Source organism: Prionailurus bengalensis, chromosome D2 (assembly GCF_016509475.1).
Source record: "Prionailurus bengalensis isolate Pbe53 chromosome D2, Fcat_Pben_1.1_paternal_pri, whole genome shotgun sequence".
Lineage (NCBI taxonomy): Eukaryota > Metazoa > Chordata > Mammalia > Carnivora > Felidae > Prionailurus > Prionailurus bengalensis.
In genome coordinates, this window is record NC_057351.1 from 2,755,145 (window position 1) to 2,770,000 (window position 14,856).

Sequence of the window (14,856 nt, forward strand, 5' to 3'; positions counted from 1 at the left end):
ATGTATACATGTCGCAATGTAGTTTCTAAGAGAGAATGAGTACTATTGGTCTTTGGTTTTAATATTTGATCATTTACTTTATTTTGCCACATTTCTCATGGATTTCACGATTAGTACTTTAAAGTCTGTATGTAATGATCCTTAAAGTTACATAACATAATTTGCATATCCATTCTCCATTGTTACTGACTTTATATTTAATGAATCTTTTTTTTTTTAAGTTTGTTTAGTTTGATAGACAGTGTGAGCAGGGGAGGGGCAGAGAGAGGGCGAGAGAATCCCAAGCAGGCTCTGCAATGTCAGCTGAGAGCCCAACACTGGGCTCGAACTCACAAACTGTGACATCATGACCTGAGCCGAAATCAAGGGTTGGATGCTTAACTGACTGAGCCACCCGGGCGCTCTTTAATGAATCATTTTTCATTGAATCGATAACATTTTTTCATGTTCTAAAATAAATGAAATCCTCATATTCAGTGTTTAAATGTTTTTAAATGTTAAAATTGTTTTCAATATTTAAAATCTTCCTGAAGCATCTAATATAACTGATTTCTTCTTTAATAAAGTAAAGTAAGGGGTGCCTAGGTGGCTCAGTCAGTTAAGCATCACACTTCATTCGGCTCAGGTCATGAACTCATGGTTCATGGGGCAGTGAATGGCATGGAATTGCCTTCGTGGGGCCAAGAAGGTGCCTCTTCCTTGGATGGATGGAGCCCAAGCCAGAACGCAAGAGCTAAGGAGCTGCACATCGGGCTTTAGCCCCAGCTAACCCCTACCCACGTACCTTTGCCATGACCTTGGTTAAAAGTAGTAACGAAGACCCCGGGAAGTTAGGTGGCTCAAACCAGGATTCAAACCTGTCTCTTTACTCTTAAGGCTCTTGTCTTTCCCCTTGGCCCATGAAAGATGGTCATCACTATATGGTTAACACTTGTTGAGCGCTTCCTGTATACTTTGTGTGCACACAGTCTATGCCAGAAAGCTTGTAAAGCAAGACCTTCTAGGTACACTCTGTTTAATTTCACACTAGGAAGTCTCTCACTGTTGTATAAGTGGGAATAATTGGATCTTAGCAGTCAAGGAGCCTTGTGTGGCACCTCTGTGGGGCTCGTGGGTGGGATCTATGGCCCGTATGCTCACTGTACCCGGGAAAGTGAGTGCACACAAACTTAGCCTCAGCTACGTACTCCTAAGCCCACATCAGACCTTTCAGTTCTGAGTCTCCCCAAGATTCTGCATTTCAACAATCACCTTGTGACCTTTAGGCAAATAAAAGCTTAGAACACACAACAAAACTGATCAGGGGCCTTCCTTGCCTGAATTTCTATAGGGACTTCTTCTGTCTACATGATAAAAACTCAACTTCAAAGCACTGAAATATAGGAATTGCTTTATCTGGAGTTACCCACATGTGTTGACACTCTCTTGTCTGCACCTGTAACTTCATCATGCCAAACTTTGCGTTAAAATGATAATACTAATACCTAAAGATTACCATATGTATGCAATGTTCCATTATGAGTATTTGCCAGATATCTTCCATTCAAGTATCTTATTAAGCCTGTGAGGGTAGGTATTAGTGCTACTCTAATATACGGAATAAAAATCAGAGTCTCAGAGAGGTTAAGGGATTAGTTCAAGGTCATTTCACCATTAGATCTCAGACGATGGCATCCTAGCCTCAACACACTGGCATGTGATGCTGATGTGTCTCCCGAATTGTGGACATATCCACAAAGCCGTGAGCAAGCATGGTGTATTTGGAGAATGGTAACATAATTAAACAGCTTTGAAAACACCCTGGTTCTTTGCTTCCTGTGCAAGGATGCTGACAGAGAGTTAAGTAAGCCAGGTTCCCAGTGGCCCCGAGAGGCGGGACCAGAGGCCACTCCCTAGCCCTTCACGCATCCAGCCTCTCTGAGGCATGTTCTTTCTGGATGGCACGTGCCACTCAGTCCCTCCGGGAATCCCCTTTGAAGGAGCTACGGATTTCCATGGCTGTGCCCCGACCCTGAAGTCCATCCTAAATCACCGTCAGACCGTGAGAATGGGTATCGGAAGCAACGGTGTTTTCTTCACTCTGTTTGAATTCTCCTACAAGCCCTAGGAGCCTAGTCCATAATGGCTCTTGTTCCCACCTATGTCCCTCACGCAGGCCTAATTTTCACAGACATTTGTGTCCTCTGATTGGAGAGCTCTGTCTGGTCTCCTGTGTGTCCTGCATTGCTGTTTCTGGCCCTTCAGAATTCTGCGTCCTCCACTCTCCATCTGCCACGAGATATACCTGCCCCTTCAATATTGGTAAGGGAGGGGGCATCTCCTATAGTTTGCTACAAAAAGAGTATCTTAACAGGGTTTAAACCCATGTGCTCTGAGGGCATATTGGACATGCCAGGGATTGGTGTAACATTTTTAGGTTACACCTCACTTTTCATGGGAGACACTTGGCTAGAGGCAGTGGGAAGACAGACAGAGATAGATGACACCAGACCCCGCCTTCATGCGACGTAAATCATTAGGGGTGGTAAGATGTACCCAGGGCATAACGTGTCCTCTCTAAACGTCCACCTGCTAAATAATGACCACCTCCCTTCCACCAATTGTTTCCATTTGTAGAATATTGTGCTGATAGAAAAGAATAAAAGGTAGTTCTGCAAGTAAATTAAAATTAGAAACCAAATCTGAAAATATAAACATTTTGTAAGGTAAATTATGGATGTACATATGCATGTATATTAAAACATCATTAGTAATGATCACTTAAATGTAGATTTATTGACGAACGGAATGCCCGTGGTATTTTGTTAAAAGAAAAAACATGTTAAAATGTGTGTAGAGCGGGATTCAATTTGACTTTGTGAGCGAGAGACAGAAGAAAGAGATGAAGAGAAGTCAACACAATATTTTTTCCCACTGTCTCAGGATAGTGGATTTTTCAGTGACTTTTTCCCTTTTGGTTATTGCATGTTTTATTTTTTTAATTTTATTTGTTTTTAATTTTTTATGTTTATTTTTGAGAGTGAGAGAGAGAGACAGAGCATGAGTGGGGGAGGGGCAGAGGGAGACGGGGAGACACAGAATCCGAGGCAGGCTCCAGGCTCTAAGCTGTCAGCACAGAGCCCGACGCAGGGCTCAAACTCATGAGCTGTGACATCATGACCTGAGCTGGAGTTGGATGTTTAACCCACTGGGCCACCCAGGTGCTCCGTTTTATTATTATTATTATTATTATTATTATTATTATTTTAAAATGTTTATTTATTTATTTGTGAGACAGAGAGAGTGTGAGAGGGAGAGGGGCAGAGAGACAGGGAGACAGAGAATCCCCCGTGGACTCCATGCTGGCCAAGCCTGATACTGGCTTGGACTCTTGAGTTGTGAGATCCTGACCTGAGCCAAAACAAGGAGTCAGATGCTTAACCGACCGAACCACCCAGGTGCCCCTGGTTACTGTATTTTTAGATCAGTTCCCTAAAATTCATCTAAACTCATCTTGCACTATATACTGCATTTGTTACATGTTATTACATATGTATTCTTCCCAAAATCTAAATATGGCCTTTTAAAGAAAAGACAATCAGCTCTTGTCACCTCTAAGAGTTCAGTTCATGATCATCAAATTCCTCACAAGAGGTGAGGAAGAGGTGAGCTTTTCCAGTTACCCTTCTGATGTATCTCAGTTATAATTAAATATCAATAGGAATGAGGCTGACTTCGTCATTAATGAAAACTATATTTAATAATTCATACTGTTCCTGAAAAAATCTGCATAACACCAGCTGCTTTATTTAACCAGCAATATCAATGTATAGGTTATTCCACTTATGTAATGTTTCGGTGAAATGATGAAAAAAACCTCAAACTAAATATACACGCATTTGTTTAAACATTATTGACAAAGACGTCTTTATTAAAGCATCAATATTTAAACTTTCAAAATATCAGATCTTAACAATTGTGAAATGCGTCTGTCCCTAACACTTCCTCACCCCTGGCCCCCAGTCTCCTGTGTCTTGAAGGATGCAGATGATTCAGTTTGAGTCCTAACTAAAGTAAGAGCCCCCTGGGCTCTGCCCAAGGGCTCTGGGGGGTCATCATCATTGATCTGTGGTTTACTTCTGCATGTCTTTCTGCTTTGCGTTCATGACACATTTGACTGACCTCAGGTGATTTGCGTATCCTTCAAGATTTTTTTTCCTCTCCTCTGGAAAACTGAACTTGAAAGATGACGTGACTTTTGTATTAAATGAGATGTTACCCTCTGCAAACATACTCATATAAATACAGCAGCACTCTAGAGGCACTGTGTGATACACACACACACACACACACACATATACACATATATACACATATACGTATACATATATATGTATATATAATAACCGGTCTGATGTGTGTATATATATATATACATATATATACATATATATTTTAATAGAATGAATCATAATGATACATAGTCCCCTTATCAACGAGGAAAACACTTGATATACTTCACCTTGTCATCTTTAACCAACCTCAGGACATTTGCTCTGTTAAAACCACTACTATAATAAGTTCCACTGTTGTGTTCACTTTTAGATTTTTCTTCCACGGGTTTAGGATGTGCAAGTGAACAAATTCTGATGTGGACTTGAATGAATTCTAGGCACGGTGAATTCTTTAAGAACTGTGTACCTGATTTAGATAACAGAATAACTCTGTGTGTGTGTGTGTGTGTGTGTGTGTGTGTGTGCGCGCGCGCGCGCATGCGTTTCCACCAGCTCACATGTCTGTTTTTAAAACTTTGTTGTGAGTATCTCCTGTATCATGTCTTTAAGAAATATGTTGTGACGTTTCTTATAGTGCATTTCTCCGTAATACCCTTCTGTGTCTCATATGTGCTTTTAAAAACCTGAAGGCTGTCTTTTTAGCTGCTATGGAGCGTGTGAAGTTTCTACACGCCCAGGATACGTGGGGCTGCGGACAGCTTGATAGAAGAGGGTGGGTTTAAACAGAAAGTGGGGAGGGGGTGGAGGACGACTGACGGATGGAAGGTGGTTAAGGGATTATTCTGACTGGTCAGCAGCATTTTCGCTGAAAGGTAAGCTGCTGAACTTCTTAGTACTGATGAGGCAAAGCAGTAAAACCCAGCCTCAGAGAAGAGAGCAGGGAATCACAGGCCGAGAGGACACGGCACAATGAAGACGCCAACAGTGAGGATCAGCTGGACATGGATTTGTCTCGGGGCCGCAGCACCTGCTCCTAATTGGTGCTAGGCGCTCCCCATCGCCGTGGGTCAGCGCTCAGCCCTCCTGGCTGGGCTGGCACAGAGGCTCCCGGCTGATTGCTGCTGCTCCCGTGCGGGTGCCCCCACGTGCTGAGCTAATCGTGACAGATAGAGGGCAGACAGAAGCCCGCTCGCTGCTCCCAGTTAGCTGCTTGTGACAAGTAAGGCGGCCGACGTGCATCTCAGAAAGGGGAGAAGGACAGTATCCTCCTGGGCTAGCACGTCAGGTGCTTTCTTCCCCTTGAACCTCTAGCAACGTTTTCTAGATGCTGCAAGACTGGATATGAGTGCTTTCCAGAAACAAGGCTTGTAACATGGGAACAGATCCTCTTGCACTCAGATTATGAACACTGGCTGTTTTGAAAGGGATGTGCAGGACGCAGTCTTGGCGAGAAAACTTGCTGCATAATCTTACGTGGGCTCCCGATGAAACTTTCAACCGACAAGTAAGTTTTATTTCCCCTCCCTTTTCCTAATCTTTCACATTTAAGGCAGCAGCAGCAGAGTGCAGAGAAAGTTCCAACTCTGCTTCGGGTACAGTGGGTCTCCCGTCATGCTCGTTCAAAGAACAGACGGGTATGATGATGCACAAGTAATTATCTGCTGGAGGGACAGACAGCCATCCGTCTGCTCCTTCTTCCTGGTCATGGCAAGTGGCCTTAGACTGTTGCTGAGATGTCAATGCAATATTTAGAAAGACACATGTTTCTGAGTTATGACTCCGTGCTGTTTGACGGGTTTTAAGAACGCTAATGCTCAGACATGCTCTTTGCTTCTCTCTCCCTGACAAAATGTAGGAGAGAGGGCAACGGTGTGGGCACGCCGTGCTGGGTCTGTGTGTGTGAACGCGTGTGTCATTTCGCTTCGTGCGTGGCAGTTGCCGGAGGTTACAGTCAGTGATACCTCTGCCCCACAACGAACAGTGTGACGGTCTGTGATCTGTTATAATCCGGGCGTCCTGAGGTCTGCACGACAGATGTCCCAGTGTATATGTGCTCCTTTATGGAGGTGTCCAGGAGGATTAACCATTTAGAGTTTGAATCCACGGGGACTTTATCCCCCAAATGTGAAATCCGTACGTGGTGTTGCCAACAGCTCTCCTGCCCTCTGGCATGGCCTTTACTTTACACACAGGGTTCGGAGCCCAAGTAGCAGGTTCCAGGCCCGTGTGCCGGCACTGGGACGGGTCTCTGCGGTGCGTGTGGTCGCCGGCCTGACCTCATGGAGTCCAGGCGCGCAGGCACGCGGGGGGCCATGGTTCCCTGGGGGGGTAACACAACGGCCTCATGTACGGCCCACTCCAAGTCAGAACTCACTTGCTTTCACAGACGGAGCCGAGTGTCACATCTCGTAACCAGACACTCAAGGGGCAGTTCTATCAGAGAAGCAAATACTCCTCGAACAGATACGTGTTTAAGCACAGGATGCTTCCCGTCACTTTCACAGCAACTTTGAGGCTTTCTGCGTCTGCTCCTGTGAAGTTATTTTTCACGGCGCCGCGGTTTTTCTGTTGAGTTGCATCAGTTTTGTTTTGCTCTGGTTATGTGTGAGTCCGTGCACTTATCTTTACGTGCAGGTCTTCAGATTTCAGAAACTTGATCCCCCTGACTGTGCGCTTCTCCTCTGAAATAAAGGTACAGGGCACCCCGTGTCTGGTTGCACCGAGTGGGGCCGTCCTCCCCTCTCCACTCCGGCAACGAAGGGCTGAGCTGAGCGGGGAAGATGAAGCCTCCTGACTTTGTCATGAACATGACCCCTGAGAGTTAACCCTTAAGGGGTCTGAACAGACCGGGGCTGCATTTGGGAATGTTATGGGGTGAAACTTTGAGTACTTTTTATAAGGGGGTTTAAATAAAGCCTTCCACTTTCTAAGAGACTTTAGAACTTGTATCCACTAATGATACTGTTTGATGTGCTTAGTGGGCGTCTGATCCATAACGGTACTTTTCAAAGGAACACTGATCATTTCGATTCTAAGCAGAAAAGAACTCCAGTTCAAGTTAAATGCCCTTTACAACATTTTCCTTGGCCTCTCCGTGTTTCCGTTTTGCAAAGCCTGCACGGTGCCTTTTTGTCATCCAAGTTTTATGGGAGACAGGCCGACATACACTGAAGCCATTTGCAAAATTCGCCAGGAGTTTTTGGTGCCCAGCCTCGGTGTGAATTTAAATGCACAAGGCAATTATCATTTTTCTTGTCAAGGGAAATAACTACTTTTCTTTGATCACAAAATGTGTGTCAAGTAAGAGTCTGTTGAGTAATTAATGATGCCTTTCAGTCATCAGTTGATCAGGTGGGCTTTTACTTTCTGAATAAATAATGAACCTTTACAATAAGAGTAAAGAAGTTAAAGAGAAAAGTAAAATAATTGTAGACACGTGAGTCTTTGTTTAAGGGCAGATGACTGCGCCCCCGTTGTTGTGTGTGTGCAGGTGTGACCGCAGACGGGACCGCAGTAGGTACTTCTGTTCCTAATCACATGGTGTAAAATAATACACAACTCCTCTCGTAAACCACCTTTATCTCAACTTTTCTCTGGTGCAGAAACCCCCTGTATACCTTTACATTTTATTGCAGGCTTAACATGGAAGAAAAATGTATGGTTTTAAGTTTTCCTCTGAACCCAAGTCTAGGAATATATTCATATTGGCAGAAACAGTAATGAGTCTGGTTATCATCATCTCAAAGTTCAATCTTACCTGGGCCTCTTTGCTATGAGCGGGTGTTGTTCACATTCCTTTTGTTGTTTGATTTGTTTTCCTACTTTTTTAGAAAAGGGTCGTCCTTCCCTGTGGGATCATTGGGTCCCTCCGTGTGTCTGTGACTTCTGCACGACTTCGTGGGAAAGACCCTATGATTACAATGTTGAAAAACAGTATTACTTGATAGGGTGACTTGCCAAGCTGGTTCCGTTACTCTCGGTGAAAACTTTGCGTATTGATAAGTTTGCTTTTTTAATAGATATTTTTATTTGCCATCACTCTGTCATATGACAGAGTTTGGGGATTCGAGACTCTCGACGGCTTGTGGGGCTTCATGCTCTAGTCCCGTGCTGGGTGTGTGTGAGGATATATTCAGGGCAACTGTGGGGGCTCGTTAGTGCTCACAGCCAATGTGAAGTCAGAGACAAGAGCTGCTGTGAGTGATTTATGTCAAGATCATGTTCTGTTGGTAAAGTCTGTAGAAAACCCAAAGGATCAAACCCCTCAGAAACAGAATTCACGTCTTCCACTTAAGTCAAATACAAGGGCCACTTAGATCACAGTGTGGCAGGAGCAGAGAACACACACAGGTACACGCACACAACCATTACATCCTTGCCCACATGGGAGGAGGAGAGGAGGGGGCCTTGTGTGTGGGGTGAATGGGATGGCCTTGCAGTAGGATCCCTACCTGTGATGTACAGACTGACATCCAAGATGTACGGGACTGGGGAGATAAATGTGGCTCGGTTTCAGCCTGCAAATCAGAGACACCCCAAGAAGCAAGATGGACCCCCCCCCCACACACACACACGTTGTTAATTATAGAAGGAGCATAGAATCCTCGGCTTCTGGCACACAGTTCTTTTCCTGGGAAGCCCTGACACGTTCCCGAAACATGTTTGCCTCAGTGACCACATCTATAAAGTCAGCCCTTCAAAGTTTTTGTAAGGATCGGCTCAGATAATGAATAAGAAACCCATAAATTGCTAACAATGTAAAGGGCAATTAATTGTTCTAATCTTCTAGCATTTATCCCTCAAGACAATCGCGTGTGTGTGAACAAACAGTAACAGCAGCAGCAGACCCGCTAGTTCAGTGCGTGGGAGTTTCTACCTGGGCGCCGTAATGGATAAATTTCCTTTTATCTCGCAAGTTGTTTAAAGGTTGCACTCAACCTTAAATATCAGAGCATGGCCATTGAAGCTATAAATGTAACAGGCAAAAGCAGTCATTATTTCAAGAAACTCAAGGAAATAAAGCATCTCTTTCCTTTGGCTGGTAAATGGAAAAACTCAAAGCTTTCTTATTGTGCTCCTTGACGGATAAAAAAAAAAAAATTGACAGGAGGTGTAACCTTCTTTAGGGCTTTTAGAGTGTAAGCATTCTCAGGCCCTGGCAGATGTGTGGTTCCTATTACTTTGAAAAGTCATTCATTCTCATGGCCAGTGAAAGGGCGGGTTTCAGACAGAAGTCAGCACTGTTTCCTGAGCGGGGAGGGTAGCTGTGTGCACCATGAAGCGCTTCATTCACAGGGGGGCCGGCTAATGAATGCCGCCCCTGTTGTCTTCACCGAGGTGTCAGAATGAGCCTCTTCTCATTCTGCATCACTGAATCCTTATGGAAATGCAAATTGTTTATCCAAGGACAGTGACTTTCCTTTTTGCTCCATCATTTAAGGGACTGAGTTCTTCAACTTTGCAGCACGTCACTGGAATCCAGAGAAGCTTCATTAAAACTGGATCAGAGGTTGTTTTTTCTTTAGAACCTTCAGTCCCTGTCTGAGAGCCAGACAGAGACCCGGAGACGTCACAGTGAAACACTCACAGACGTACACACTCAAAGAGAGACCCGGAGGTTGTCCAGTGAAGAATGAGAGGAGTAGGGAGAGTTACAAAAAGAGAGACCAAGAAAGCTAGAGACAAGGAGTGAAAGGTGGGCAGACAGGGAACAGGGGCAGAGAGAGACTGAGATCCAACTTGAGGAAGGGGGAGGGGCTAGAGGGACAGAAAAGGAGAAGGCAGCCTCACACTGAGAGGAGTAGAAGAGGATGGACAGACTGGCGAGAAGCTAAATGGAGTAGAGACCAAAATTCCTAAGACAGAAAGGGAGATTGAGAGAGGGAGAGAAAGATGGAGGAGAGAGAGCCTGGAGGGCAGAGACGGGGCGGGGGGGGGGGGGGGTAGGGCGGGAAGAAAGAGGGGAGAGAGAGGGAGGGAGGGAGAGAATCCCAAGCAGGCTCCGTCCTGTCAGCAAAGCCCAGTGCAGGCTCAATTCCATGACCTTGTGACCATGACCTGAGTTGAAATCAAGAGTCGGCTACTTAACCACTTGACCCACTGAGCCACCCAAGCGCCCCTCACATCCTACTTTCTTAAGAACAGGTCTGGTGGCAAGTTTGGTCTTTTTTTTATTTATCGACTTACTTAACATAGGGACAATTTGTAGAACAGAGAGGTGTCAGGAACTTGGAAAGAATGAGTGAATGTCTATAGTAAGAAAAGTGGAGCTAGCCTGAGGACCAGAAGTGGGAAATGAAGTCAGGAAAAGGCATACAATGGAGAAGGGAGAAGGATTTTGTAAAAGTGAGAGAAACGTGCACTTTCTTTTCTGAACTCCAAGAAGAGCTGAGAGGAGGACACGTGAAAAAGAATGTGTGTGGCTTATAAACAAGAAGGCGCACCACAAAATTCTGAAGTCCTTCCTAGCTATAAGGCAGGTGGCGAGAAAATAAAATAGTTTCCCAGAAAATGATAGAAGTTTTGAGAATTTCAACTGCAGTCGTCTTCTTTTGCTTGAATTTTTCTTTAATTCTTGAATTTGTAAGTACTGAGCTCTCTTTGCTAGATACATTCCTTATGCATGCCTATATTTGGAGGAAAGCAATCTAAGAATATACGCAAGAATTGGATTTGAATGCCTTTTCTCTTTTCTTTGATGTGTTGTTGAATTTGTTTGATAACTGAATGAAGAAAAGAATGAATGTTGAGCGTCCACTGCCAGGGTGCCAGGAAGTAACCCTGGAACTTTAAATTTTTTTTTCAACGTTTATTTATTTTTGGGACAGAGAGAGACAGAGCATGAACGGGGGAGGGGCAGAGAGAGAGGGAGACGCAGAATCGGAAACAGGCTCCAGGCTCTGAGCCATCAGCCCAGAGCCCGACGCGGGTCTCGAACTCACGGACCGCGAGATCGTGACCTGGCTCAAGTCTGACGCTTGACCGACTGCGCCACCCAGGCGCCCCACCCTGGAACTTTTAAATAGGTCATCACCTCTGTGAGGTCAACAGTGAAGAGTGTAGAGCAGATTTCCCCTCCCCGGTTAATTTGACTTCTGAATATCTCTGCATGAGTTTCTGCATCCGAGAGGTGCTGACAGTCTGCTCAACAACCTTACGTTCTGTCTGAGGCCGTGCACGGGAAATAGAATGTTCTGTTTTGGACCATTAGTGTTCGTTACATTGGTGTGCTAATAATATTTTACAGAAAATATTAGCAAAACTTTGAGGCATTTTTACAAGGTTTATGGAGAAATCTCCACTCAGGATAGACTGAGTTCCTGGATAGCATACATTATATGAATTCTTATTTTGTATTCATAAACCAGGATAAAGAATAGAATAGAATTCAGCAGAGCATCAGATAATAAGGCTTCACTTTATTATAGTCACAAATAATTTTTCCAAATAATGGTAACTTCAGTGGAAGATGTTGTGTGAATGAGATAATACTAAAGCAAAGAGCATCTCAAGTATTTTGGGGGGATAATATGTATTTAGGAAACAGTTGCCATTTGCGTATAAATTACTTTCCCTCTCATTTTTAAGTGCGCACACACACATACTCTCACACACACACATATATATATATAGGCATATATATATTTATATACATATACATACATCAAAGCAATTCCTTAGAGTTCATGTTTGTTTTAATCAAAGCAGGTGTTCATGGTTAAAAAAAATCAGATTGTGCATATAATTAAATATATACTAGCTCCTGCTTCTCTGAGTCCCCATACACAACTTTGTTCAACTCTTTTTTGGGTGTTTCTTCTTTATTTCTATCTATATTTCTAGATAATAGGCTTAGGATGCTATCTCTTGGTTTATTTATTCAAAGTATTATTTCCTATTACACTACGAAACATTTGGCTGCTTTATATCACCACCACCTTTTTTATTCCATCCCGTGTTTGAAAGACAATAAGAGAACATAAATTCTAGTTACTCTAATATGCTAATGCTCTACCAACAATGGGCTGTGATTTTATTTTCTGATTTTTGTTCTTACATCTTTAATACATGGCTATTTTTGTGCTTATTATTCTGAATATGTCTCTTTAGTTATCTTTTTGTTTTGTTTTGCAAGACATTCCACAAATCATGCAGCTCAATAACTTCTCCCAAGTTCTCTGAAACACGGGCCTCTCAGGACCATTGTTCTCCCAACACAGCACCCTCTTTCTGGTCATACTGGGACACAGACTTGCACAGCCTCTGAGTGGGGTGTGAGGTTAGCCTCCCACGGGGACCCCACAGCCATCGGGAATGGGGAGGGGGTAGAGAGGGACACTCCACAGTGCTTGGTGGCTGTGGGGCTGGGGGGAGCAGTGTCTGCAGGTAACATGCTCAGCCTTGCTCTGCTTCCCTAGTTAAGTCTGCTGGCCTCTGGACCGGGGTGGAGGCTCATTGGGTGCACCTCATGGATGACCTCTCTGACAGGTATTTGTGACTCCCAGGAGAGAGTGAGCAGTTGGTTGGTTGGTTGGTTGAGGATTATAAGATGTCAGCTCATGCAGTCATGGAGGCTGAGGTCCCAAGACCCACAGGTGAGCCCATGGTGTGCCTTCCAGTCCAGTGTGAGCCAGAAGGTAGGGGAAGACCAGTGTCCCATCCTTTTGTGTTCTGCTGTGCGTGTGAGAGTACAGGACACACAAATCAGACGACCCTGCGAGTGTGGGGCTCAGAGAGGAAGCTGGTGCTGGCTGGGTGCTTGGAAAGGGGTCTGAGGTCTGAGCGTCAGACTCTCGGAATGTTAGAAGAAGGGCCCATGTGTCAAAGGCCGTTGATGGTTCCAGTACGACAGACACTAGGGAATAAACACTGGTTTTAACAACTAAAGCTCGTTAGTGACCACAGCAAGCAGTTCAAGGGCTGTTGGGGATTGATGGGCAGTTGGCCTGGGAGTATTTTGGTAACTGTTGTTGTTATCACTTTTGCATTTTTACTGTGATAGTTTACACTTTCAAGAGCTCCTTTCTTCTCTGTTACTTTATTTGCTTTTTTTTTATTAGCTTATTCTCTTATCTTTTTAAAAGTATTGGTTATAGCTTTATATTTTATTATATTTTATTTTAACTTAATTTTTTTGAGAGAGAGCACAAATGAGAGAGAGGGGGAGAGAGAGGGGAGAGAGAGAGAGAGAGAGAGACAGAGAGACAGAGAGACAGAGAGAGGGAGAGGGAGAGAGAGAGAGAGAGAGAGAGAGAGAGAGAGAGAGAATCCCAAGCAGACTCTGTCATTGCAGAACCAGACATAGGGCTCGATCCCATGAACTGTGAGATCATGACCTGAGCCAAGTCAAGGTTTGGACACTCAACCAAATGAGCCACCCAGGTACCCCAGCTGTTTATTTATTTAATGGGGTTTCACTTGATCCCCTCTGTAATATTTTTCCTTCCAGCCCCACCTTTTATTCCTGCCTCTCCACTTGTGTTTAAGAATGTATTAGTTGGGATGTGCAGGCCCTGGAAACAAATACACCCTCACGTGTCCTTGGGCAACATTTATGTTTTGCCTATGTGAGTATCTGCAGGTGTTTTTTATGTCAATAGGATGTTGGGAGTCTGGGGAGTGGTCTTTAACATGTGACCTCCAAATGTTGTCAGTTTGTCATCCAGACAGCCTTCCATGGAAAACAAGAAAAATATTCAAGAGAGGGTTTTATGGGTCAAGACTGGATGGAATGGGGCACACATGACTTCTTCCGATATTCCTGTGCCTAGACCTCAGTCACACAAGCACTTGTAAGTACCAGGCAGGTTAAGACAAGTGCTTCTGTACTTTTGAAGTGTGTCCAGACCGAAGAAGGAAATGAACTTTTATGAATAGTTAGGTGTGTGTGTCACGAAAGGCAAGTCATTGGAACGCTCTTTGGGGGTCCTCTGTTTGCTCAGAGCTTGTGGACAGCTGAGCTCCACTGGGATGTCTCCACGTGGAGAGATGGCCTTGTGTTTCGTGACCCAGAGTCTAGGGGCTCTGTGACAGCATCTTCAGAAAATTAATGTCTAAGCTGTGCGGCAGGGAAGGTTAGGGGAGGATTGCTCACCCTTGGGGGGGAATCCTGCTAACTGAACCAAGGCCCTCCTTTACGATGTCCAGCTGATAGCACAGCCCTCCCCTGTCTGTCCTGCCACTTCCTTTGCTAAGCGCCCCCATATCCTATGTCCTGCAGACCTGATCAGCTTTGTCATAACCACTGTCTCCTCACCATCACCATGTGCTAACTACTTTTTTCTACTCTGCTAAATAAGTTTCTGGTCTTTTGCTTTCAAATTTGTTGAAATCGCCCATTTTCTTTTGCCACTTCTTTGTCACTGTGGTTTCACATTTCTTTCAGTTTCTGTCCTGAGCATGTGGAGGATAACAGATAAGTACTTTTGATCAATCTGTCCCTTAATATCGCAAACTTACACTTCAAACCCCCTTCAGAAAAAGGGGTTTTGTGGAACGATTGGGTTATATGTGATTGTATTTAAACATGGACTCTAAAAATTAAAATGTTCGTTGAATATCTTTTATTGATGACAAGATATCAGAAATACTTCAATTGCTATCTGTAAAACGGTGATTATAATCATTGTTTCTTTGGAAATGC

At 44.1% G+C, this 14,856-nt stretch overlaps 1 protein-coding gene across 7 annotated transcripts in view; it reads left to right on the forward strand.

The window, feature by feature from the left end:
- The window catches only part of PCDH15 (protocadherin related 15), a 1,256,363-nt gene that overhangs the window by 310,821 nt on the left and 930,686 nt on the right, over positions 1-14,856 (forward strand). For 3 of the 7 annotated variants that reach the window (XR_006299724.1, XM_043596131.1, XM_043596133.1), the window contains exon 1: positions 5,227-5,718. The exons of 1 other annotated variant lie outside the window; for it this stretch is intronic. The gene's annotated coding sequence lies outside the window, so the exon portion shown is untranslated. Of the gene's footprint in view, positions 1-5,221; positions 5,719-14,856 lie in introns of those variants that run through there. 3 more of the 7 variants (XM_043596134.1, XM_043596135.1, XM_043596136.1) reach the window with 2 other exon arrangements.